Genomic DNA, 27,420 nt, shown 5'->3' with positions numbered 1-27,420 from the left:
CCAATTTATCAAATTTATCTTTGATAGATTTGAATTTTGGTTTCCAGCTTCCCCTCCCCCTCCCCCTTTTTTTCTTATCTCTAGATCATGAAGACATTTTTTTCTTATACTGTTTTTGGAAAGTCAGTGATTTACAAGAAAAAAATTTAAAAGCCAATCTAGGGGGAACAATGAGATGACCTCCCAGCTGACTTCTGAGAACGTCACATGTGATGTCCCATCTCCCCAGTCTCAGACACTGTGAGTTTCAAGGTCCACAAATATTTAGCAATAGATTTGTGAGGAAAACAAACAGGAATCCAGGGGCTTGAGCGACCACACAGTGCTAAGAGTACACAATGCTCTTGCCAAGGCTTTGAGTTCAGTTCCCAGCACCCACTTGACAGCTCACAACCACTTACCTGTAACTCTAGTTCTAAGGATTCTGATGTCTCCTTCTGGCCTCCTTGGGTATTGCATGTGTGTGGTGCACATGGATACATGCACACACACACACACACACACACACACGCACGCACACGCACACTCACACGCACACACACACACAAAACGAGAACACAGCAAATGCACTTCTCAGTTTTAAGACACATTAAGATACACCCCTACACACACGTGCCTTTTTGAGATAGAGTCTCACTGTATCTCTGGCTGACCTGGAACTCACAATGTGGAGCAGACTGGTCTTGAACTCACAGAGCTCTGCCTCTGCCTCCCAAGTGCTGGGATTAAAAGTGTGCGCAACCATACCCAACACATTTACTCAGTTCTTTAAAAATAGATTTTTACTGTTTAGGGCAGTTTTACATTTATAACAAAACTGAGCAGAAGGTACAAATTACCATGAACTTCCTGTCCCCACGGGAAAGCAGCCTCCCAGATTATCATGGTCGTGGTACTCAGCCTGAGCGGCACCAGCTCTGTCTCCCAGAGCCCAGAGCCAGCATTCTGGCTCACTCTGGGAGTCCATTAGTGGTGGGTTTGGAAAAATGTGTAAGGACTGTGTCCACCACGGCTACTTTGTTTCTTGAAAATGGAGGGTACTGTTCGGGGAAACTGAGTACCAGTCTCTTACCCTCTACAACCAATCGTGCTGCCATGGGAGAAAATGTCTGAGTCTCTCATGAGAGAGACATTGGTGGGTGTGAGACAGAGGGTTGTAGTGGTATTTGCTCCGCCCATGACCTTAGGCTATAGGGCTCTAAGGAGGTGGTGCTTCTTGCCCTTGTACATGACCTCTTAAAAGGAAAGGGAGAGGGGTCACATGGTTCCTTCTTCCATTTATTTATTTATTTATTTATTTATTTATTTATTTATTTATTTATTTATATTATGGAGTGATCTGACACCAGACAGCCTGGGAATTGAACCCCGGGTCCTCTAGAACATCAGTCAGTGCTCTTAACAGAACAGCAAGAAGCACCATCTCCTTCAGGCCCTATAGCCCAAGGTCATGGTGGAGCAAACACCACTACAGAGGGCCCTCCCAGCGGCTGGACTTTTGAGTGGGACAGAATGTGCCAGAAGAACAGTTGAAGGCACCAGTCTCGTGGCTCCCTGCTTCTCCACCCCTTTCATAGGGCCCTGGTTCATCATCTGCCCTTCCACATGAGGTGCCCTGGAGAGCTCGTCCCATTGGCATGGGTCTCTGAGGCTGGTAAGACGGCTTAGAAGGTAAACGCTCTTGATGAGTAAGCCTGGTGACCTGAGCGTGAGACCCACATAAAGGTGGAAAGAGAACTGACTCCCAAGGTTGTCGTCTGCCAACACTGCGGCACGCCTCACCTCCTGCATCATAAGAACTCATGCACAAGTGATCACACACACACACACACACACACACACACACACACACACACACACACTTAAACAATGAAAAGAGCGCCTTGCCCAAGCATCACTCTCCCAGGAATCTCATTTCTCCCAAGAGAATGAAGCTCAGAGAGGCACAGAAGCTGTACAAGTCACACAGTCTGTTGGGGCCAGTTCAGGAGCACGGCTTGGACCACACACCCCTGAGTCTCTTTGACTACCCCAGCTAAGGTGGGGTACCCTAGACTGTTTGGCCATGGGCACCTGGCATCAGTGCTGGGTAGGTCTCGGTGCCAAGCAGTCTCTTTTGTCTTTAATCTGGTTTCTGCTTCTCTCTCTCTTCGTGATTCCAATTTCGGGAGCATTTTTTGGGTCTGTGTTTTTAATTCTCTTGTTTTTCATTATGCTTTCTCTCTGGGTAATCTGAGGCTTGCAGGCAGCTAAGTACGACGTGTACATTAAAATGAAATGCAATAAAAAATAATTGAACATATTTCTTTCATGTCTGAGTGGTGAATTAATCTCCTTGGCACATCCCGGCTTCCTCTTTGTTCCTCCTGCTTTTTGTCTGAATTTTTGCTCCCTTCCCCCAAATCTCTGGCATCTGAACAGACCCCCTGGCCTCATACACATTCCTGACTCTGCAGCCTGTGTCCCATGGCAGATAACCTACATCCCCGAGGCTTAGAAGAGACTGCCAGTGTCCATATTTGTGTGCACCCAGTGGGGGAGACCGCTAGGGAGTCGGGAGGCCTCTGTCAGTGACAAGAGAGGTGTTGTGGAACAGCAAAGGAGTCTTTTATTCTGCAGTAAATCCTTTCAGGAAGAAATTGCTTCTTGGAAGAATCTCTCTTCTGTGATCAGATTTACCTTCAACACCCTCAAGGGCAGGTCTAGGCTACAGGTGCACCACTAAGTCATCTTTGGAGAAGAGGATGGGGCAGCTGGCATGGCTTGTCCCCAGATCAGAAGGAGCATACAGGCATCTGTACGCATACAGTACATCTGCGGCTGCAGCTTGACTTCAGAGTCCTCGTGAAAGGAAAGGGGGCAGCCATGCCACCACTTATCCTCAATGTTGGCTGGTGAGTGTCCTGGCAGGGTGGGGTCTGGGCGGATGGCCAACCAGGAGGCGACAGAGCCTCACTGAGTCTCTGCTCCCCCCACCTCCCACTGGGATCCTGTGATTCAGAAGTACTAGACTCACCTATGGTACAGGTAGGTGTCCCTTATGACATCTGCCATACTAGGAGGTTGTGAAGGTGACATGGAGTCATGTGAAGATGCCTGGCACATAGAGTGCTCACACTGTCTTATAGTGCAATGGTTCAGCTCATCTTCGAAATGAGCTTATGGTTCTCGATTTGTCTTGCCATGGGTGACATGGGCAGGGTCAGGAGTTGGTGGCTGTCAGTCCTTCCAGGGAGTCAGAGCCCTGGGTGCAGACACTTACGTGGTTTCCCCACCTTCCTCCAAGGAGGTACTGCTTTCATTCTTGCTTTATAATGGGGAAACTGAGGCTCAAGGAGGTGACCCCAGGCCCACTGAGCACAAGTGATGGTCAGATTGCATGGCTGTACCCTGTCCCTCTGCAGAGCCCTGGATGGAGCCAGATCACGCAGGTGCCCAGGAACCTGTCCCCACCCTTAGGATCATCTGTATCTAAGCTGGTGACTGGGCTGATCTCTCAACCCTAGTCTCTGTCCCTATGTCTCCAGGATCCCAGGAACCTGCCTGTGGCATGGGGAGTCTCTCCTTCCTCCCCAGACTGTGAATGTATACATTCTGTGTCAGCAATAGTGGGGGATACACAGTGGCCAGGCTGATGTCTGTGTCCTGCTAGTGTTTCTTTAAGAAGCAGCACATATTACACAGAACAAAAGCATATGCTAATGATGGATAATTATTCTGCATATTCATAGATGGGTCATAATGTGTAAAACCCACTTCCCACGATCCACACCTACAGACACACCACAGCGCTGTAGTTGTACGCAGACTCCTTGCTCTCACTGTAATGGGGAGGGCTGACATTGTACACTGTTGCGGGCCTCAGCTGCTGCTGTTGCTGCCCCTCACGAACCTGTGCCCATTGCTTCCCTGCCCAGCTTGCCTGGTCCTCTCAGCTTCCCAGAAAGGCTGTTGAGTCATCTAGGAAAGATCAGGGAGGCCATGGAGAGCCATACTCCCGTTTTTTGGACACGGAAGCTGCAGCCCATTCACTCATCGGTCACTCGATTAGTCATCTAAGTGTTACTGTGTGCAGGCTCTGGGGAGGAAGCATAAACCAATCCAGGTCTTCACTCTCACAGTGCATCAAGAGACAGATGAGAGCTCTGGGTTTCCACTGCTGTGATAAAACTCTGTGGCCAAAGCAACTTGGGGAGGGAAGAATTTATTTCAGCTTACACTTGCAAACAATAGTCTATCACTGAGGGATGAATTCAAGGCAGCAACCTGGAGGCAGGACCTGATGCAGAGGCCATGGAGGAGTGCTGCTCACCGGCTTGTTCCCCATAGATTACTCAGTCTGCTTTCTTAGAGCACCCAAGACTACCAGCTCAGGGGTGGCCCCAGTCACGGTGAGCTGGGCCTTCCTACATCAATCAAGAAAATGCACCACAGGTTTTTCCACAGGCCAATGTGATGGGAGGACTTTCTCAACTAGAGTCCCCTCTTTTTGAATGGCTTTGGTTTGTGTCAGGTTGACATACAACCAGTCACTGCAGGCCTGTAAATGCCAGGCAATGAGGGACACCAGCAGTCTTTCAGAGGACAGGGGAAGAGAGTGGTAGAAAGGGGCACAGGACAGACTGGTAAAGACCCCACTGATCAGGTAACTGCTGTGGTTTGAAACTCAATCCCAGACTCCAGCTATTGGGAGGCGGGGTCGAGTGGGTGGGGCTTAGGTCATGGGACTCCGCCCTCCCCAGTGGATTCAGGCAAGTCATAAAGAGGCTGGGCTGGAGGCTGCACAGCTGCTTCCTTGCTCTCCCCTTGTGATGTCCTCTGCCCAGCCATGATGCAGCAAGAAGCCCTTCTCAAAGACGGCCCTCCCCCTTGAACTTGTGGCCTTCCGAACCCCAGACTCCACATGTTGCTGTTGTTTGTAATTTGCCCACTCTGGGCTTCTGTGACAGCTGCATAGAATGAGGAGGCAGTGGGTAGTGTGGACTAAGGGAGGGGAGGACAGACGCAGAAGGACACTTGGCCACATCGCCACACCCTTGCCGGCTTTCTGGCTGGAAGGCAGACAGCATAGCATTGGAGATGGAACGGCGTGGAACAGAAGAGTGACCAAGTGTGGACACAGAAGTGATCTCGGCAGAGCTTCCTCCACTGAGCCTGAGCCACCTCACCACCAATCCCATGTCCCCTGAGGCAACACACTGGAGAAACTGAGTCACAGGGATCCCAGTGTGCATTTTCAGACCATAGCTGCCTCTGTCCCTGAAGCTCCTCATGGTCCCCATTCATCTATTTACTTAGCAGTATTTACTATGTGTTGACTCCAAGCCAGGACAGAGTCCAGGATGGAGGCACAGCTAGGATAAAACTGGTGAGCCTTGTGGGTACAGGACAACCACCAGCTTGTTTTACAGCCCCCAGAATATCACGGCTGTGTGCATCTGCTCCTGTCCTGGATCTGTGCCACACCATGAGGTCCTGTGCTGGGTGCCTTGCAGCCTCTATGCTACATATTTGTCTCCTGCTCCTGGAAGGACTCCTCCAATGTCCCCTTCGCAGTGAGGCACCCAAAGAGACATCTAGCTCACAGCAGCAGACCTAAGTCCAGGCCTCTCCCTGCCCTGTCCCACACCCCTACACCTCCCATCCCAGTCCTGTGATATTCAAGCCCTGAGATCCAGAAGTGTCCCGCAAGCCTCGCCTCCTGCTTGGTGGCCTTTTCCTGGTCCCTTGGAGCACGACCTTCCGTGTGCTCCCATCAACTCCCATGGTGTAAATACTTCATTACCCAGGTCTGCCCAGCTTGTCCCAGCTCCTCGGTGAGTGTAGCCTTGGGTGAAAACCAGCTTGTCCCCAGCATTCACCAGTCCCCAGGCCGCTTCGCTTTGCGACCATGCCTGCCCATCCTCTGTCTCCAGGACCCAGTTGAAACTGGACTGTCACGTGACATTATCGGCCATGACCGTAGGAATTAAGTGGGTCGTGTGGGGCCGTAAATCTGGCTAATTCAGAGCTGACAATGAACTGAGGAGGCCATAGCTGCCTTCTTCCCACCCCACTCCACGCAAGCCTGACAGGTCTCTACCCAGTGGGCAGCATTAGTCACAGTTGCAAGATGGCTGCTTCTGGGCTCCCGTGGACGGGCACTCATCTTCTCAGGCCACGAAGCTCTTTGACAGTACAGTGAGGCCCCAGGACAACATCCGAATGGCCATCCCATGGGCCTGTCTTGAAAGATGAGGCTACCCCAGGGATGGATTCTGATCCTACCGCCAGGGGCCCTCCCAAGCTACCACCTCACTTAGAGAGTGAGGCCAAAGACACTAAATTGCACATTTGGGAACAGACACAGCATGGCTGTGCTAAATTATGCAGGCCAGACAATTAGAGGACAAGCAATCTACAACAAAGAGCTAATGGAGCGGGACAGAGGCCCGAGTGTCCCAGGAGCCAGTGAGGAGGAAGGACTGCTGTGGACAGTGCCGTCCACCGGCAGCACAGCTGGACCGACGAGGGGCTCTCGTTAGCAACTCCGAGACGTCATTTTATGTGAGTGATGCACACTTCTCGTGAAACGCTCCGGAATATGCAGGCTGTGGGCAAATCCTGGGCATCGCTGTCCCCTGTTAGAACACAAGAGAGTGACTGTCCAGCCTGGAGATGGTGAGGCACTTGGTTCCCGCGGGAGGAGGGAACAGGTCTGTTTGAATGGCTCCAGATTAGCCCCAAGGTGGGAACTGTGTTGGGCAAACTGGCTTGGACACTAGGCAGGTAGCTGGGGGTTGGGGCGCAATCGGCAGATCCTGGCGGAGCCAAGGTGGCTGGTGGATTTGCAAGGCTTACAACACAGGCATCAGGATAAGATGGGCTGAGGCTGTGGCCTCCCTGTCTCTAGAAGCAGGGCCCCTTGCCAATGGTGTCGCACGTCTCTGACATCAGCAGGAAAGGACTGACGCCTCACAGACACAGGGAATCTCTCCGACAGAGGAGACCGAGGCGTCCCGTCTTAGTATGTGCATCTGCAGTCTGCTATGGAGAATGAAGATGGAAGCGTGGTGCTCAGTCTGGCTCCAACCTGAGGTGGCCACCCCTGAGATGCAGGCTGAGGGGACATGTGTCCTGTATGTCTGAAGGAGAATTGGATTCTAGTGACCCCAGCTGCACCCTCTTTATGTGCAGATTCAGACTCTGGATGTCTGACCCCAAGCTCCACTCTGATCTACTCCTGTCCCCCGATGGGTTCTGGGAACTGTACAATGGCCCACACTTTAACTAAATTCCTAGTTTTAAAGCTTGGATGGCCCCAGTTGTTTGTCTTTCATAAGTAACATTGCTGTGGCTTTCATTCTGGAATCTTCTACAAGGAGATAGCAAAATTGCATGAGCCTTTGAACATGAATACCAGCTATTTGGGGAGGGCACAGTCCTCTTTCTGACTTCAGCATAAACCCGGGCCCGTTATCTTCTTCGGCTCTCCTGCCCGGTTACCTGCTCATGCTTGGACTATCTCAGCGGCTCCCTGGCTGGCTGACTGCCCCTCCCCCTACATCGTCCCAACCTTAGTTCTGTCCTCTCTCTCCTCCCTCAGCAGCCGGATTGACCCTCATGAGACTTAGGCCTCAAGTGCCTCTGCTCCTAGGTCTCAGGTCCAGCCTCACTCAGGCACAATCTGCAGCCCTGTCCTGTGGTCTCCACCCCTCTGTCTGCCGGTCCGGTCCTCCCTCTCCCTCCTCCCTCCCATCCCTCCCTTGCTGGACACTGATCTGCAGATCCTGCCCAGGTTTCGCCCAGATATTTCCTCCAGTGCAACCTCTTCCCAGGTCTGTCTCCTCTTCTGCGTCCTTCAGTCCTGGCCCAGTGCCACCTGTCCTGAAGGCCCCTCACTGACCCGGAGACCGTTCTCTACTCTTCTTGGTGTCTTTATCTCTTTGGGTCTCGTACCAAACTCTTCCCCTGGAGCTCCTTGTGATGCTCCATGATGTTGCGAAAGCATGGAGGACATGGCACTAGTTATGTTCTGTATGTATCCAGGTCCTAAAGTGACCGTGTGTGTGTGTGTGTGTGTGTGTGTGTGTGTGTGTGTGTATGTGTGTGTGTGTGTGTTTCCCACACACCCTTGAAAGCATGTCTGTGAGCCTTCCTTCCCTCTTCCCCTGACCACTCAGCATGGCAAGCTGACCCCCCTCCAGTTCAGCCTCATAGATAGACAGGCTCAGTCAGAGTCCAAGGTCAGGGCCCCAGCATCTCCTAACCTGGGTCTCATGAATATGTGAGACTACTCCAGAAAGTTCTAGAAAAGGCATGAGGATGTCCAGAACTATCTGAGGACATCCTCACACCATGGTGAGGCTGAGTCTGGCTGGTATGTGGGAGCACATGGGGTGTCAGAGAGTCTCATGCTCCCTCCATGGAGCCTGTGTGCTTAACTTGTGCAGACAGCAAAGCCCGGGGCAGCTGCCCTCCCTGGCCAGCTTCCCCTGCCTCCCCAGCCTCCACTCACCATCAGGACCCACAGACATCGCCCCCTACAGAAACCTAGCCACCTGTCCAGCAGGCATACAGGAGCCTACAGAAATGGCTAAGACTTCCCTGTCCTGTTGCAGGGCCCAGGCACTAGGAGGCCTCTGTGCTGGGAAGCAGCGCCCCCTGCTGGTGAAGGTTCCGGAAAGAGGAGGGCCATGCAAGCCGGGGCTGCACTGGTCTGTACCAAGAATTGTTAGAAGGTCTTATTAACAGAAACAAACCTGAGGCCAGTTGTTGGGGTGAATGCTGGAAGATCAGAGAAGCAGAACAAGCCACAGCTACCTCACCTCGCCAGTTCCTCAGCTGACCCTGTTTCCTCAGACTGGAAGCTTCTGTGTCCTCATCCCAATGGCTCTCAGCTGAACTGCTGCTCGAAAGCTTGAATGCTTAACCAGTCAAAAGCTTCTAGTTTCTGGTTTTCACGCCTTATATATCTTTCTGCTTTCTGCCATCACTCCCTGGGATTAAAGGTGTGAGTCACCATGCCTGGCTGTTTCCAATGTGGCCTTTAACTCACAGAGACTCAGAGGGATTTCTGCCTCTGAAATGCTAGGATTAAAGATGTGTGCTACCACTGCCTATCCTCTATGTTTAATATTGTGGCTGTTCTGTTCTATGACCCCAGATAAGTTTATTAGCGTGCACAATATTTCGGGGAACACAATACCGCACCACACTTGTCCCCAGTGTTTTCCCCGACCAACTTGTCCAGCTCCATCCTGGCATCTGGCTAGCGGCTCCCATTCCTGCTTTCACATTCCCAGCCTGAAGGACCACAGGCTTATCATTCTTCCCAGGCTTCTTCGGTCACCCAGGTGGCACCTCCTCTCTGTTCCCCATCACCCTGTTACCTTGACCAGAGGCCCCTGGCTTCCCTCTGCTCCTCTCCTCTCACCCCAATGCCACTAGCCACCAGTTGTCAACATGCATACCCCCAGAATGTTCCTCAGAAGCCTTTCCCTGCCCCCTGAAGTGAGGCCACCCTGCTTCATCCCTCGCCCCTTCCTGTACTGCCGCCTCAATGCCAGCTGCACCTTCAAGGCCTTCATGGCCACCAAAGGGGACCCTAAAGGCACATCTGGCATCTTGTTGGCTTCCTGTGGTACTTGGATTAAATCCAGATGTTCTCCTTGCCTGGTCTTGAGGTTGTACAGTCTAGCTTTGTGCCCTTCAGAGGCCTGGGTCTCTGTTGTGTGTGGACTGATCACACTGAACTTTTCTGGTGGTCAGACTTCTGAGCCTTTGCATGTGCTGTTCCCTCTGCCTGGAGTGTTTTTCAGGTATCTCCTTGAGCTGCCTTGAGTAGGGTATGGAGTTTCAGAGATTTCCCAAGAAGCCCACTTGACCTTCCCCACCCCCGTCCCAGGGCATGTCCTATCTAGTTCTCTCATAATGTATGGGATTCTCTGGCAGCGATCGCTTTCATGGTGAGACCTATTCCACTGAAGCCCCTGGAAATGCATCTGCTTTGGTCACTGGGTTCTAGACTTAGTACCCACAAACACACACAATGGGTGTCAGGTCCAAAAGAAACTCAGGACAAATGGCTAAGTGGGGTGCCCGTTAGCATACCAAAGTTCAGGCTGGCCTCTAGGTGCTCTCAACAAGTACCTGTTGCAAAGTCTGTGCTGGCATCCTGGCATCCTGGCATCCTGGCTCCCCTCAGCTCTTCTCACCCAACCCCCTACCCTAACCATCTCCAGCTCCTGGGCTTCCTTTCCCCAGTTTCTCATTCCTGTCTAACCCTGCCCTTCCAGCCATGCACTCTGCGGTCCACCTGTCCTCTCTCTCTCTCGGTCTCTGGCTCCCTCTCTCTTCGCTTCCTCTCTCACTCTCCCCCCCTCCTCTCATGACCCGATTCGGGCTGCTGGTCATGTTTAGTCCATGACTTTCTCTTCCTGCCCTGGACTCTTCCAGATGCCTCTGGCTGTGCTCTCCCCCATAGCTACAGTCAGAACCCCCCTCTCAACCATACCTTGGAGCCGGGATCACATCCTCATTTCATTCCCTGGGGACCTCCATCTGTCTGGGGCCTCTTGAGACCAGAAGAGGAAAGGAAGAGGCCCCTGTGGGAGCGAGTGGGTAGCAGGAACAGGAATGTGGGCCACAGTGGGTAGCCTCATCAGGATGGGGCTAGAGAACACACCCATCCCCAGGAACAGCCAACAGTGGGCTCAGCAATCAGGGCCCTCACTAGGAAGAAAGTCACCCTGACTGGTCTAGCGCCTCCCCCTTCCCTTGGGGCCAATTAGGCCCTGCCCTATGTCCACAGCCAGAGCAGAAAGTTCTTCTGAGCATGGCTGGTTACCATAAACAATCAGAATGCTCTCTGCCGCTGGCCTCATTTTCCTGGGTAGGATTCTTGTGGGGCTAGGGCCACAGGGCTAGGCAGGGAAGTAATAAGCCCTGGCTGTCCTCCACACACATGCGGGGATCAGCGAGAAGGGCCCATTAGGAAGCGAATGGACTGTGCGCTAAGTGGCCGCCACATGACGGGCCTGAGAACGGCGCTGGAGCTGCTCTCTTCCTCCTGCCTCCTCAGCACCATCATTTTGTTCCCCATCTTTCTGCATAATTGGGAGACAACGTTTTCCTGGCAACATGATTTCATGAAGACCTTCAGAGAGATGAGGCAGGGCCGACAGAGAGCCTCCGCTTACAAGGATCAAAGAAGCCATTTCTCAACTGGCAAAGGGGGGCTGGCAGCTAAGATGCTCTCAGGGCCAGTTACAGCTGGAGATGGAGGGAGGGGTGGGTGGCCTAGCCCACAGGGGCCCACGCAGTGCTCACTCTGCACCCCACTGTTCTTTCTCCAACCTCACCAATCTCAAGTCATGTCCTCGATCCCACACTGTCAACAGTGCTGTTAGTTCTAAGCTGACCACTTGATACTGAGTCCCATCTGCTCATGAATTCTCTCCATCCCTCCCCGCAAGCCTAGGAAACGCCGCCATAGTACTTTCTGGGGCCATAGTGTTTCCGGCTTCCAGCACTGTAGCAAAAGGTCTGACATAGGCTATTTAGGAAGAGAAAGAGTCGGTTCTCTCCTTCTACTGTGGGTTCTGGGGGTCAAACTCTGGTTGTTAGGCTTGGTGCCAAGGACTTTTACCCACAGAGTGATCTTGACGGCCCAGAAAGAGCTTTATTTAGCTGGTTGGGAGGCTGAAAGATCAGCATGGTGTATCTTCTGATGAGGTCCATGGCAGATGGTGGAGCCTGTGAGGAAAGAGCACACCTGGAGAGGAGGTGGGTAGGGGGAGAAGGGAGGGGCCAGCCTTGCTTTATTTATCCGCCTTCCCCTTGCCTCTTGCAAGGGCAGTCTCCAGTGACCCCAGGCCTTGCCACTGGGCTCCACTTCTTAAAGGTCCAACTGCCTCTTGTACTATCACCCTGGGAACCAAGGTGTTAATGCATGTGCCTGGTGGGGACTGGGGTGGTGGAGAGTGAGAGGGAGCAAACCACATCCAAATCACAACATCAAGACGTGGCTGGAAAGAAAGCTAGCATTTTCTCAGCAACTGTTAGGGGTTGCTGACAGACACACATGACTTTTTCCCATCTCCGACCCCAGTAAGGAATTCCCTGTCTGATCAGGAGACAGTCTGAATACTGTGACCATCAGTACCACTGTCATTCATAATGGCAGCCACCTTCCACAAAGAATCTGCCACATGATCTCACTACTCTGGGTATCTCTGCTTTGTATATGTCAGTCATGCGAGGCAGGAGTTGGCCCTGGTGACAGATATGGACACATGAGGTTAAGGATGTGTCCAGGGAACCGGCGAGTCAGTGGCTGAAGCAGAATTTGAGCCCAGGTCTGTCTAGACAGTCACCTTCCCTGGCCTCTGACTCAAGGAGGTGGGATGTGAAGACAGGGAGGGCCACATTTAAAGGACGAATGGCTGAGGCCACCAATTGCAAAAAATGCAGAGAACCTGGATGGAACCAAGAGAGGGGGATAAGCATGCCTGCCAGGGTCCCTGCCCAGCCAGACTCAGGCTCCTTAAGTTTCCCAAGGATGCACAGAGCCAGTACCCTATCCCATTTTCTCAGCTTTAACTAGATAGCATGCTTTCCTGTTACTTGGGAGGAGCCTGAGCTGATGCCGAGGAAACCTGTTTATTTTTAAAATCTGCATTAAAACAGCTCCACTTCCAGCAAGAAGTGAGCGCCTCTTTCTGAGAGAGCCCTCACAAACAACAGAAAGGAGGCTTTTGCAAACCTTCATGGGAATTAAACCCACAATCCGGGCGCACTCTTGTTTAACAAGTGATAATTAACTGCTGACAATATAATTTCAGCTCAGAAGAAATGTGTTTTTCATTAAGAAGGAATCAAAGAGACTCCCACATGGGGAGTGGGTCTTGCCTGCAGGAGACTCAGCTCCTCTGGAGACACAAGTTTGAGTGATGTCCAGTATCCACTGCTCTCTGCCACGGGGGCATGGGCCTCAGAGGTGATTCTGGGATTTCCTGTGCCCCACAGACTCTGGGGAATTTCCAGAGGGGTCTGAGTCTGCTCCCTTGCTCCCTAGGGAACCACACTCTTTTGCTGAGTGGTCCTACTCTATCCATGGTCTCCAGTGGAAGATGGGAGGCAGAACAAGAGTCTAGAAGTGTGTGGGCCAGCTAGCCTGGTGTATGCAGTGGTGAATGGTGAGAGGCATCTTCTCAAACGAAGTAGGAAACTGGAAAACATCTGAAGTTGCCATCCAATCACACACACACACACACACACACACACACACACACACACACACACACCCTGCCTTCCATCATACACACACATACACACACACACACACACACACACACACACACACACACACGCCCTTCCTTCTATCATACACTAAATAAATAAACAAATAATGTTAGTAATACTGTCCACAGTGTGCTGTTATGAAGCAAACCTCCTCTTTGCAATCCATGGACCAGCAAGGCTCCCCCCTCCACCCTCCCTGTGTTCGCCATGGTTTTCGAGCACCCGAGGGAACAAGGAGCGTGCCTTGGGTCCCGAGGTGGAGAGCTGCTCCAGAGTCCTGAGGTGGTGTCCTCAGAGGTGACAGATCCTCTTTCTTCCTGCTGCTGAGACTGAGGCCGACCCACTCACCTGACTGAGGCCAACTACGGCTTGTGGGATATTGTCTCCATTTTCATTGCTAGATCTTTCTAGGGGTCCCCAGGGTTTACACCCCTCCGGTGTCCTCCCACCCGAGCCCACTTGTACTGACTGCCTCTGCTCTCATGCTCTGTAACATTCCCAGCCTCGGTTCATCACCACAGTGAGGCTGTTCTCTTGTTCTAGCCTTTTCCATTCCATTTTGGTCTTAGTCAGGGTTACTATTGCTGTGGTGAAACAGCATGACCAAAACCAACCCACTGTAAACAGTGCCTCATTGAGACACTCTTCCCGGAAGACTCTGAGTTGTATCCAGCTGCTGGTCAAAGCTAACCATCACAGACACCAAGGCCACAGTGGAGAGGTCGAGGCAGCCATGGCCTTCGTGGGCTATGGATATGACAAGCAGATGCCTGATCCAGGCCGAGTGAAAGTGAATTCTCCTCATAGGTTGTGAATCTGGCAATCTGGGGACCACCCCCATGTCACAGATGAGGTGACCAAGGCCTAGGTGGGGAGTAACTGATGGTCTTAGACACAGGCCATATGAGTGCCCAGATCTGAGCTTTGCCCCCAGCCTCCGTGAATGACTCCACCCAGTCTTCACTCTCAAGCCTCAGGAAAAATCACCCCATGATGAGAGGGGAGGATGGCTCACCAGGATCTGCACTGAGTCTGAACTTTCCTGGCTTGGAGGCTCCTGCCCTGCTCTGTGAATCCCTTCCCTCCATGTTCAGGTAGAATGCATCGTCATTTATCCATCTGTGGACCTGTGTAATGATTTATTCGCTCGCTCGCTCCTACTTTAAACACATCATATCCATCCAGTTGCCTCTTCGATCTCCTTTTCACTTGATTGTTATTTTGACTGTCCACACGCTCATTCAACCCGTTAGTGTGTTCCTTATTTCACATCTTAATTCATCCCCAATCCCATTTCTCATCCATCCATTCATTTATCCCTTCATTCATTCATTCTCCCTCTCATTGTCAGTCTGTGTGCTCAGCTTTTCACGGGGTTATTCTTTCAGACTTTGGTTTTGTTTTTTTTGTTTTTTTTTTTTTTTTTTTCTGGTTCATTCATCCCTGAGCATACTCACTTTCTTACTCACTTTACCTCGTCCATGCATCCATTCCTTCCACCTTGGTTCATTCACTAATTCTCTGAACCACAAGTGGGTTGGCTACAGGAACTCTGTCAATGTGCTCTGAGGGTGGAGGGTCTGCAGTGATTCCCATCACTGGCCCTCCCAGCATGCTCTGGTATTGCACTGACTAGGGTTTCCCTCTTCTTTGGCGCATTTTTTTAAACCTCAGTGGGAGGGAAGCCTGTAGTGACATTGGACACCCTTGTCATCCTGGGACAAGCCCCCAGGGCGAGCGAGAGAACACTCCCTGTGATGACTAACACTAGCTGTCAAGGTGAAAGGATCTGAAATCACCCTGGAGACAAACTCTGGGCATGACGATGAGAGATTTTCTAGATTGGATTAATTGAGGTGGGCAGATCCACCCTAAAAGTGGGCAGTACCAGCCCATGGGCTGGGGTCCTGGGTTAAATAAAAAGGAGAAAGTGATTCGGGTACCAGCATTGTTGGCTCTTTGCATACCAACTGCAGATTGGATGTGACCATCCACCTCACATTGCTGTTGCTATGCCTTCCTCACCATGATGGACTGTAACCTCCAATTGTGAGTCAACACAAGCCCCTCCTTCCTTTAATTATCTTGACAGGTGTTTATCCCAGCGACAAGTCATGGTAGACTTGCCCAGAGTGAAGGCAATGCCTTCTGTACCTTTTCTCTGCTATGCCCCCACCCAGTGTCAGAACCCTAAACAAGATCAAAGTCTGTGTGGTTGGGCAGGGAAGAAAAGCTGGAGAGTGGGGGGGAGGGATGGGAGGCTGAAGTGAAGGTTGTGTTAGGAATTAGTCCTGGGGATCCTGCTGCAGACACAGCTTCACCATGGCTGGCAGAACTTCACGCACGGGGTGGGCATTACACACCATCTGCCCTTTGCCACGGGTTGGGAGCTACTCCCAGGAGAAAGGGAGCAGTAGAGTGGCCGGTATGGTGACCAGATAAAGTCCCCAGGGGAAGAAATGTGGCAGCTGGTGACTGGAAGTTCGTCTTGGACTAATGTAGTCAAGGCAGTACTTTGAACATCAGCAAACTCATCAGGAATAGCTTCCGCCTCCTCTCTGCAAACCTCTCATCATTCATCTGGCTGCACTTGAACTCCAGCCTTCTACTCTGAAAGATCCACAGCCATCAACTGGCTTGAAGGCTTTGCTTTATGCACTGGGGAAACTGAGGCTCAGACAAAGGCTGTAACAGGTTCAAGGTCAACTGGGTCCCTCCTAAAGAGTCCATTTGAATCCAGCCTCCTCTCTTTGTTCTGTGTCGGGGGTGTCAGGGGTGTGGGGGGATGTCTGACCTTGCCTACAAAGTCTTTGCTAGAACAAAGCCAACAGGCTGGACACGGCTGCCTTTGAAAGCTCAAACTCATTTGCCCTGGGGCGTCTTTTCATTTCCAACACCCCCCCCCCAACTCTGCCCCAACACACATACTTAAAAGGCACATTTGCTGAGTCAAAGTGACTGTCAGTTTGTCAGATGCATGTGACCTTCTACCTGAGTGATCATAATGTACTATTGATGTGATCAGAACTAACCCCATCAAGAGAGCACTGCAGGGGAGCACGTTGGACTGGGGAGCACTCCAGTCATTACACATGAGTGTCAACCCTTAACAAATTTTAAAGTGAGAAAGAAACCAATTTCTTTCTTTCGTTTATTATTTGTTTGTTTGAGACAGGGTCTCATGTTCAAAGACTGGCTTTGAACCTGCTGTGGAGCTGAGGATGGCCTTAAACTCCTGAACTTCCTGCCTCTGTCTCCTGCATGCTGGGATTACAGGCTGTTCCACTTCGAGCAGCCAGAAGCCATGCTCTCTAAAGGTCACCTTCCCTTCAAATAGTCTTGGTGAGTGAACACGTGCTAAGGCAGGAAAGACCGCACACTGGTCAGTATTTAATTCCGCTCTTCCGCCACATCTCCAGAGACGCTGCCTCCTGGGCTAGCACACACTAGCAAACTTTCTTTGCAACTGGAGCTTGCCTTTTTCACCCCTGAAGAGACTGGTTACTGGTGCTCAGCCAATAGACACTCTTCTGGGCGGCTGAGGTTCCATTTCAAAAGACTCAGCACCATTCATGAGCTAAGAACAGTCTACCCCTTCCTGAGGACCTACTGTGCACTAGGGTGCTGTGTTGAGTACTTCTGAAAAGACACTCCTGATCTGGAATCCAGAACTGCCCCCCCCCACCCCGCACCAGCAAAGTGGAGGCCCCTTTGCCATCCCACATCATTTCTTGCCCTGATTATCAGCAGAACTTCCCATCAGGCCTCCCTGACTCCTAGCCCAGTTTGCCTCTGAGTCCTACCTTGCCCCATCTCTGCCTGTGGACATCACTGGCAGAGTGAGTTGGGGTTACTGAGAGAGCAGGATGGTGTAGAGAGGGGTCAGAGCCTCTTTGTTCTCCAGTCTGTTGGAGGGTGTCCTTGGCTATGCATTATCGTGGTGGGCTGACCCCTCCCTGGAGGAAGGAGAGGGCTCCCCGGCTGGTGTGACGGCAAATGCCAGGGGCTCTAAGTATTAGTTACCTTTCTGTTACTGTGACAAAACACCATGACCAAAGGAGAATTTAAGGAGGAAATGGTTTATTTTGGGCTTATGGTTCCAGCGGGATAAGAGTCCATCACGACAGGAAGGCATGCAGCAAAACCCCAGTTACAGCAGTAGCATGGTGGTCGGAGCAGGAGGCTAAAAGATCCCATCTTCAAATGCAAGCATGAAGCAGAGCGAGCAGACAGGAAGTAAAACAAGACTTTAACTTCTCAGAGCCTCCCCCCCCCCCAACATACTTCCTCCAGCAAGGCTGCACCTCCTAAATCTCTACAAACAGGACTACCAGCTGGAGCAGAGCATTCAAATACCTGATCCTGTGGGGGACATATCTTTTAAACCTCCACAGAGCCCCTCATATGGGGCTGACATGAGAGGATACACTGGTGGGGACATGAAAAATCGGCCTACAGGTAGAGGTCGTCCATGGTGCTTGGGTCAGGAGTCACTGACCACTGCTCACTGCAAAATGGGTTTGGGATCCTGAACATCTCCGTTCTCCGGACACCACCAGATTCTGTGAGTTATAATGAGGCACTGTGGCTGTGTCCTTCTTGATCATCCAACAACTGTGAGGGTGCCAGGCAGGAGTCGGGGACGAAACCGTGAAGCCCACAGAGCTGGAAGTGACAGAGTGGGGCCCAGAATCCTCACCCTGCTGTCTCTGCTACCACAGGAGCACTTCCCTGTGCTGTGGGATTCTGCCATCAACTGTGATTGCTCTTACTCTTATAATCAGAGCAGCTGTGACTAACTGCAAGAGACCCTCAAGACCAGGCCTGTTGACATTAGACAAAGCCATCAGGGCAGCTGCCCTCACACAGTGACACTAGCATCTTTGTAAGGAGAGGGGGAGGGACGTGAGCTCACGGAAGGAGGGGGTGAGGCAGGACACCGGGCCCTCAGCTGAGATGCCGGTCACCCCCTTAGCAAGAGCTAAGTATACAGGAAGTAGAAGAGCGAGTGATTGAAGAGAGGACTCCACCTACGCAGCTTTGGGGAGGTTGTTAACCGTTCTGGTGTGGAACTTTGTAGTAATACAGATGTTTAGGGGTCACTCACACTCTTATAAGTAACCCCTAAACCCATATCGCTACATGTAAGTCCAAAGTCAATGCATCACCAGGCAGCCTCAGTTAAAAGCGCTTTTTTAGGTCCATTCCCAGCGCCCTGTCTGAGGTAAATAGGTGTTTGTCCACGTCTCCCCACGACCTCCCCATGCGCTGGCCTCTGCTGCTGCCCACTGCCAGGCTGCTCTGTCCGAATCACCCACTGGCCTTGGCCTCTCTTATCTGTGGAGCTGGGACTGGGCTGGGGAAGGGAATGGAGAGGCAAATGGAGCAGAAATCACAGAGTCCCATGAGGATCCCAGCTCTTCCCCCAAGAAATGAGCCATTTTACACAAATTAACTCTCACACAGTCCATATCTGAAGCAGCCACCGCCGCTGGTGAGCATCGTTGCCTTAGTCAGCATGTTCAAGTCCAGCCTTAATCTGTCCATCAGGAGCGAGATGCTTCCTTGGGATTTTCTGAACTGAGAACAAATGCCTCATTACGTTAAACACATTAACCCGAGAGCAGGGTTGATGTCAGACAAATGAAGTCGTTACAGGGAAGGCACAATGGTCCTCAGGGGGACTGGCAGCCACCAGACACCTTGCAAATGCATTCAGCTGTGGTGTGGTAGAAGTGGGGTCAGGGGCTGGGGGGCTGACTACATCTGTGGTCACAGTTGTCCCTGAGATGCCTGCTCTGGTCAGTGCCAACGTCCGGGAGTGCTGGTGGAGGGCTCAAGCTCACTGTTAGGCAAAGGAAGCTGGATTTAGCCTCTGCTTTGGTTTGAAGATGTCACACTTAAAAGTTCACACGCTGGGGTCTGGGGAGCTGGCTCAGTGCTGGGGAGACAGACAGCCTCAGATCCCTGGAGCTTGCTGTCCAGCCTAGTCTACTTGGTGAGCTCCTGGTCGGAAGAAACCCTGTCTCACAAAACAAGCCACAATCCGGTGAGATGATCTAGTAGTGGGCACAGTGCCTGTCCCCAAGCCTGATGACCCGAGTTTGGTCTCTAGGACCCATGTGATTGAAGGAGAGAATCACCTCCCAAAAGTTGTCCTCTGACCTCCACAGGTGCACCATGGCAAGCACACCTACAAACACATCCACACAAAATTAAAGTGAGAAAATGGCCGGGCAGTGGTGGCGCACGCCTTTAATCCCAGCACTCGGGAGGCAGAGCCAGGTGGATCTCTGTGAGTTCGAGGCCAGCCTGGGCTACCAAGTGAGTTCCAGGAAAAGGCACAAAGCTACACAGAGAAACCCTGTCTCGAAAAACCAAAAAAAAAAAAAAGTGAGAAAATGTAATAATATCCAAAGACACAAACAAGTTGGATGGTGTCTGAGTAATGACAGCCAGAGCTCTCTTCTGGCCTCCAGGCACACAGGCACCCATATAGGCATATGCACCTACACACATGAACGTGCACATTAACACATAAACACACAAAGTTCACATGTGGGAAGCTTAACCCAAAAATCCATGTTATGGTGATTGGGGCAGTAAAAGTTAGGTGATATGATCAGAATGCCACGCTAAGCACTAGTGGCTGGTCACATGATGGTCTGTGCCATGTTAGACTACAGCATGCTGGCACCATGCCCTCGAGCTTCCCAGCCTCTAAAACCAGGGCTAAATTAAACTTCTGTTCTTTATCAATGATCTGGTCCCAGATGCTTGTTACAGCCACACAACACAGACTAAAGTGAGCTCTGCAACAGGAGGGCAGGCAGGAGAAGGGGCAGGAGCAGGCCTCAGAACCCGAGGTCCATCTTCAGGCCTTCCCATCTCCTAGAGAATCGGGTCCAACTCCAACCCCTCACACCAAGCCAAACACTGTGCCCAGCACCTTTGTGAGCATTGAGTTCATCATTTCTTGTGGAAACCAGGCAGGTGGGTGAAACTGAGGCTCAGAAGAGTCCAGCAGCTTGCCTGAGGTCACCTAGCTTGTGAGGACAGCAGAGACAGATCAGGTTGCTGACCTTAGCGGAGGACCCTCTGCCCCACATGCTGCCACCTGGAACTCTGTTCTCAGGACCTCTGAGTCTCTTGTCCAGAACCTACAAGTTCATTTGCCATCAAAACCAGGAAGACAGAGCTCTCTCTACCTTTAGGACCAGAAAAGTGCGAGGCAGGCCACAGACCCAGGAGCCCATAGACCTTGATGGAGATGTGGCTTAGGACATCCAGGGCTCGCTCACCAATGCAAAAGCTTTTCTTCATCAACACAGCAGCTCCTGGGTCTTCTGGTCCATCCTGCTGGCCTTGGCCTGGACAAAGGGTCTGGAAGGTAGAGAAGCAGAATGACCCTTCCTCACACCACAGTCTCAGCCCCAGAGTTCATACATGTCCCGTTCCCTCACCTCCTCACACATCAATGAGTTTATACCTAGGATGACCTCAGAGCATTTGTTCCAACTTCAAAAGTCCCCTCAGTGTATTACAATATCAGCATTGTTTAAAAGTCCAAAGTTCAAAGTCTTTTCCGAGACTCATGCAATTTCTTAACTGTATGTAATCCCCTATAAAATTAAAATGAAAAAGCAGATCACATACTTCCAACATATAATGGCAGAGGATATACATTACCATTCCAAAAGGGAGGAAAGGGAGCATAGTGAGGAAATACTGGACCAAAGCAAGACCGAAAACCAGCTGGGCAAACTCCAAACTCTGCATCTCCATGTCTGGTGTCAAAGCATTCTTCAGATCTCCAACTCCATTCAACTTTGTTGACTGAAACACACTTCTCTCTCTTGGTTAGCAGCTTTCCTCAGGAGGTATCCCATGGCTCTGGCATCTTCAACATCTTGAGGTCTCTAAGGCAATCAAGACTTCACCTTCACAGCTTCACACAATGGCCCCTTTGGGCCTCCATGCAGGGACACCCCTGACACATCCCTGGCCTCAGTGGCTTTCCTTAGTCTCAGAGGAAGGTTCCATACCCCCTTTCTTCTGTCCTTGACTCTAAAGCCAGAACCATGTAGCACAATTTCTGCTGCTTGCAAGGGCTGGAATGTGGCCCCTTTGACCATTTACAGCTTCACCAGCTTTTGGTTTTCTATGGTTTCCTTCACTGCCTAAGATTAGCTGTCCTGAAACTCAATCTTTAAACCAGGCTGGTCTCAAACTCAGAGATCCTTCTGCCTCTGCTTTCTAAGGGCTGGGATTAAAAGTGTGCACCACCGGGCTGGAGAGATGGCTCAGCGGTTAAAAGCACTGGCTGTTCTTCTGGAGGTCCTGAGTTCAATTCCCAGCAACCACTTGGTGGCTCACAACCATCTGTAATGAGATCTGGCGCCCTCTTCTGGCCTGCAGGCATACATGCAGGCATAACATTGTATACATAATAAATAAATAATAAATCCTTAAAAAAATAATTTAAACAACCATCTGTAATGAGATCTGGTACCCTCTTCTGGCCTGCAGACATACATGCAGACAGAATACTGTATGCATAATAAATAAATAAAATCTTTAAAAAAAAAAAAAAAAAAAAGCCGGGCGGTGGTGGCGCACGCCTTTAATCCCAGCACTCGGGAGGCAGAGCCAGGTGGATCTCTGTGAGTTCGAGGCCAGCCTGGTCTCCAAAGCGAGTTCCAGGAAAGGCGCAAAGCTACACAGAGAAACTCTGTCTCGAAAAACCAAAAAAAAAAAAAAAAAAAAAAAAAAGTGTGCACCACCACATCTGGCCCTAAGCTTTTCTTTAATTCCTTTTCACAAATTGGAAGCTTAGCTGGGTGGGGTCTTGCTCTGAGGTCACCACTACCTTTATTCCACTTAGTATCAAGCTTTTCTTTAATCTGTTTATCTTCTTGAACACAGGACTTAGCTCCATTTCACTTCCTGGTGCCCCCTTTCTCCTCACATTGTTCAGTTTGTAACTTTCCTTCCTCAGCCTATTCTTTTTCATTATGGATCTGTATGAGCATGGTCACTAATAACCATACGACATGGTCCACACTAGGCTGTTTTGAAATCTCCACTGCAAACACAATTAATCTAAAGCTCTTCAATTTAGCCTCAGGCAGATTTTTTGGAAAAGGGCAGAAAGCAGCCACATGCTTTGCCAAAATATCACAAGAATGGTCTCTAGGCCACATACTAGTATTCTTCTCCTCTGAAACCTCTTGATCCAGGCCCCCACAGTTCAAATCACCCTCAGAACCACTGTCTTTCGTGTTCCTACTAGGATGGTCCATTAAGCCTCACTTAAAGCACTCAGCCACTGCTTTTCTAATCCAAAGTCCTGAAGTCTACATTCCTCCAAATAAAAGCATGATCAGGCCTATCACAGCAATACCCCACTCCTGGTACCAACTTCTGTCTTAGGGTTTTATTGCTGTGAAGAGACACCATGACCACAGCAACTCTTAGAAAGGAACATTTAACTGGGGCTGGCTTACAGTTCAGAGGTTCAGTCCATTGTCATCGTGGAGGGAAGCATGGTGGTGTGCCGGCAGATATGGTGCTGGAGAAGGAGCAGCAGGAAGTGACAGTGACAAACTAGGTGTAGCTTGGACATCTGAGACCTCAAAGCCCTCCCCCAGTGATGACTTCTTTCCTCCAACAAGGTCACACCTATTCCTAATAGTGTCACTCCCTATGGAACTATGGGGGCCATCTTTATTTAAACTACCATAAGCCCCAAAACTGAATGTGGTGGTACATGCTTGAAATCCCTGCACTGGACATGGAGGCAGGAGTTTTTGCTCAGAAGTCTAAGGTCATCTTTGGCTACATAGTGAGCTGAGGCTAGTCTGGGATGGATGAGAGCCTCTCCAGCTGGAAGATGAACAAGCCCTTCAGAGACAAGAAGGATGAGAGTTATCTTCAGAGACTATGGGCATTGCCTTGGGGATGAAGGGAAGAGAAGAAACTGCCCTCCACATGGTCCAAAGGAAGGACTTCCTAACAGTCAAAACTGCCTAGAGATCGAACAGGCTACCTGGACAGGTGGTGAGCTCCCCATCATTGGGGACATGTGAGCAGAAGTCAGGTTGTACTGCTACCCACTGGGAGGTACTGTGAAGTCAGGGTAGACTCGACGTCCATGGCTGAAGCTATGGTTCTTCGCCTCTGGTTCTCAGTTCCTTCTTTTATAACACAGAAATGCTAACGGCATTCACCACTTTGTTACTGCATGTAAATGAGGTAATTCATGTGCCTTGGCCTGTCCCCGATACCATGACACAGAATCATTTATAAACAGCATGTATTTATCGTCACAGTTCCTGAGGCTAGGAAGTTGGAAATCTAGACACCAGGCACCGGCAGGTTTGGCGCTAGGTGAGGGCTTGGTCTCTGATGGCATCTTGTTGCTGTGTCCTCCAGAGCAGACAGAGGCTGTGCCCTCACTTGGGTGAGGTGGGAAAAGTCCTTTAATCCCTGCTGCAGTTGCCAGCCTCTGCATGACGAGGATGCGTCCAGCACGGCATGGCTTCCCTTGAGGCCTCACTGCTCACTAGCATGACCTCCAAGGGTGGCAGCATCCAGCAGGTGAACATGATGGGACATACTTAGGCACAGCAAGCGTGGAGCCTTGAGCACAAGGCCCCGTGCACACTAACTGCTGAGGGTCTCGGGCCATCCTGTTATTCCCATTGTCAGTACTTTATTTGAATTGGGGGAACTAAGGTGTCAAGAGATTTCTCTGGCCTTTGCCCCTCACCAGCATTCAGAATCTTGAGAAATCACTCTTTATTTCCCCATACCTCCTTCTCCTTGTTCTAGAATCAAGAGGAGCCCCCCATCTGCTGGCTCAGAATCTCAGTTGACTTTCCTCTCCCATGTTCCGGATGCGGAGGTCTGTTTTGTTCCCTTGCCCCTTCACACACACACACACACACACACACACACACACACACACACATACACACACACACACACACACACACACACACACACACACACACAAGATCCGTGGTGCTGTGGGCTGTTGGAAGCAGTCAGGTGGCATGGGGGACAAAGATCGCTAAGGGAGAAAGAAGATGCCTCGGAACAGGGGAGTCTGCCTTCTGTGCAGGCCTGACTTGTTCTTTCATGAAAACCCCTTTTAGCAACTTCTCTGGGTTCAGAATTGAAGTTTAACCTTAGCCACTGAGGACAGTGAAATTAAACAGAGACTCTCAAACTGCTATGTAAATCCATTCACTCCCTGCAGACAACCCATGACGCTGTGATTAGTAAAAAAGGCGGTGGAGGCCCTGGTCCCTCCTTTAACCAAGGTCCACTTCCTAGTTGTTAATACATTTAATTTCCATGGGCTCTTAGCGTTTCTTTGGGGCCGACCTTCCCGTGAAAGTGTGCTTTGGAGATATGAAATAACAATCAGACAGCCTTAAGTCAATTACACTCTAACCAAGCAGAGAGAAGCATCGTGCTTGGAAGGTGTGTCAGGGAAGCGGGAGGTTCTGGCAGAACTCAATCCTGCCTGAAGCCTATGCATTCCAGGGGACACTGTGGCCAGGCCACTGTCTCAGCTCAGCAGGTAGTGTTTCCTACCCTGTCCCCACTCCAGCTCTCCCCCACTATGTGAGAAGGAATGTCTTAGCTATTCTCCCCGGTGGCTCCTTCTGAATTCATTCTGGACCTAGACAGCTGCACTTTGTCTGACCCTTGCTACTACCCAGCCCCAGGGAGAGACGGCTGGTGGATGGCCTCTGTGCTGTATTCAACCACAGGACTCCCTGCCCCCCCCCCAATGTGTATGTGTGCTTGTGTGACTATATATGTGTGACAGGGAAGGGTTTGGATGCTTTGGGGAAGTATGAGTCACTCTCACAGGCCAAGCTCACCATGAGCGAACAGAGTAGCCTGGCTGCCACCTCCTGGATCAGGGTAAAGTGGGTCATGCCAAAGTCCCAGCTCTGTCACCAAGAGCTAAGACTCTAACCACCCTGTGGCCTCCCAACCCAACTCTGCAATTGGTACTACAGGAAGGTCTGAAGAAACATCTTCTAGGGACCAGTTTTCTTATCTTTATGACACTTTCTGAGCACCTCTCATGATAAATCCATCTTGGCGAGGACAGAAATTACCCCACAGCATCAGGTCACTGTGGCACATGGAGGGAGCTGACCAGTGGAAAATTCTCATGCATGAATCCTAGAACACCCCAGGACCCTAGTTAGGGGCACCCCTATGTGTGTCATGGTGCAGACCCCAAGGCTTGGCACACAACCCCACCCCTGTCCCACAAAGGAGAGGATCCAGAGGGAGCAGTGCATCCTAGATTGAAGAAGACTTGGAGGCGGCCCATAGTTCACTCATTTCTTGGTGCTTTGTGAGGAAGGCATTTTCTAGGTCTAGAAAACAAAACTGGGATAGAGTGAGCTCCCCAGGACCCCTCCCCACGACTGATTTGGTATAAATGTCTGATGTCCGACAACCCGATTTCCATCCCCCAAGCCCACGTAACAATGGGAGAAGAGAACTGACTCCATAAAGCTGTGCTCTAACCTCCACATGCATGCTCTGGTGTATGTAATACCCCCACTCCACATCATACATATATACATACATACATACATACACACACACACAAATAAATGAATGAGTAAATACAATGAAAGAATATACTGGAGCAAAGAGAGAATTAGTAGCTCAAACAGCAGTGCATATAAAGGGTCAAGGCTTTTATGGCACATAGTAGGGTTTTTTTCTGGCTCATTTGCATAGGAAAGGCTTCCTGGCACACACTCTGTCTTTTACATGTAGTTCTTCATAAAATGTCATGCACTGCATGTCCTATTAGAGTCTTACATCTCTACCCAGGGGTGTGACTTACTATTATAATGAGCCACAGATCACCCGTCGATTTGCTGGAGTGCCTCAGTGCTTGCTCGGTGACCCCAGCCAGTTCTAGTCAGCCTCTGCAGGTGTGTGTTGTGGGGGCGGGGCTCCCGGCCTTGCGGATACTCCCACTGAGACTGAGTGAGGCATGGAATTAGTCACAAGAGCAAGGCTTCTGTTTACCTGCAGGCCCTGGTCTCATTAGAGAGTCACACGGAGAGTGACTGCCCAGGGGACCTTGGACACTTGCAGATTCCTAATCCCCATCTTCTCTGCTGTGTGATTTGGAGCGAATCACGTTCCCTCAGATTCCTTGTGTGTAGATGAGCGGTGATTTGGTTAGCCCTGCCATCATTCAGGGTGGTTACGGAGACGAGCCACCAAGATGGGGGTGAAGGAGTGAGTGCGTGGGCTGTGGAAACAGACACAGGTGTTAGGTTCTGCCTCAAGCTGTGAGCTCAGGCAAATATCTCAACTGAGGCCCGATATCTTTGCCACTGAACTCACCACCCAAAGCTTTCAGCAACTATAAATCATGTTTAATAACACACCACCTTGTAATTACCTCAGAGCCTCAGGGGGACCGAGACCGCACTTCAGACAGGGTGAACTCATTACTGCCAGGTCAGCCTGTGGCCCTCTGGGAGCAGGCTGGATTTCAGGCCCAGACTCTGCCTGCTGCTGCCACCAGCTGTAGGCTCTGGGGACCCAGTGTTGACATTTGCGTGGTGAGATGGATGGGTTAAGGCAGGGAGACAGGATCCTGGAAGGACTGACTCATGGGACTGAAGTGATGTGCCTGGAGGTCTCAGAAAGCCACATCCCTGCAGACTGGTGGAGGGGGGCTGTGTGTGTCCTTTCACAGGGACCCTCGGGTTCTTTAAGGTCCCACTGAGTAACCTTGGTGGTGACATCTCCTCTCACCTACTCGGTTTCTCATTATCCCATCTTCCCCTCATCCCCCTCACAGGTTCTCCCTCCCCGTTCTCATGGGTCCTCCCCAGCTTCCTGACCTCCACACTCTAATTCGACACACACATCTAAAAATTGGAAGCTAGGATCTGCATTTGAGACAGAACATGTGCCGTTTGTCTCTACGGACCGGGATTGCCTCATTTAGTATACTTTCCAGTTCCGTATTCTTGCAAATTTCATTTTCCTTTACAGTTCAATAAAATTCCACCATGTACACATACCACATTTTCATTATCCATTCATCAGTTGATGGGCACCCGGGCTGGC

Source organism: Peromyscus eremicus, chromosome 2, assembly GCF_949786415.1.
Source record: "Peromyscus eremicus chromosome 2, PerEre_H2_v1, whole genome shotgun sequence".
In the NCBI taxonomy this organism is placed as follows: Eukaryota; Metazoa; Chordata; class Mammalia; order Rodentia; family Cricetidae; genus Peromyscus; species Peromyscus eremicus.
The sequence above is the reverse complement of the archived record's forward strand: the minus strand, read 5'-3'. Positions refer to the sequence as shown.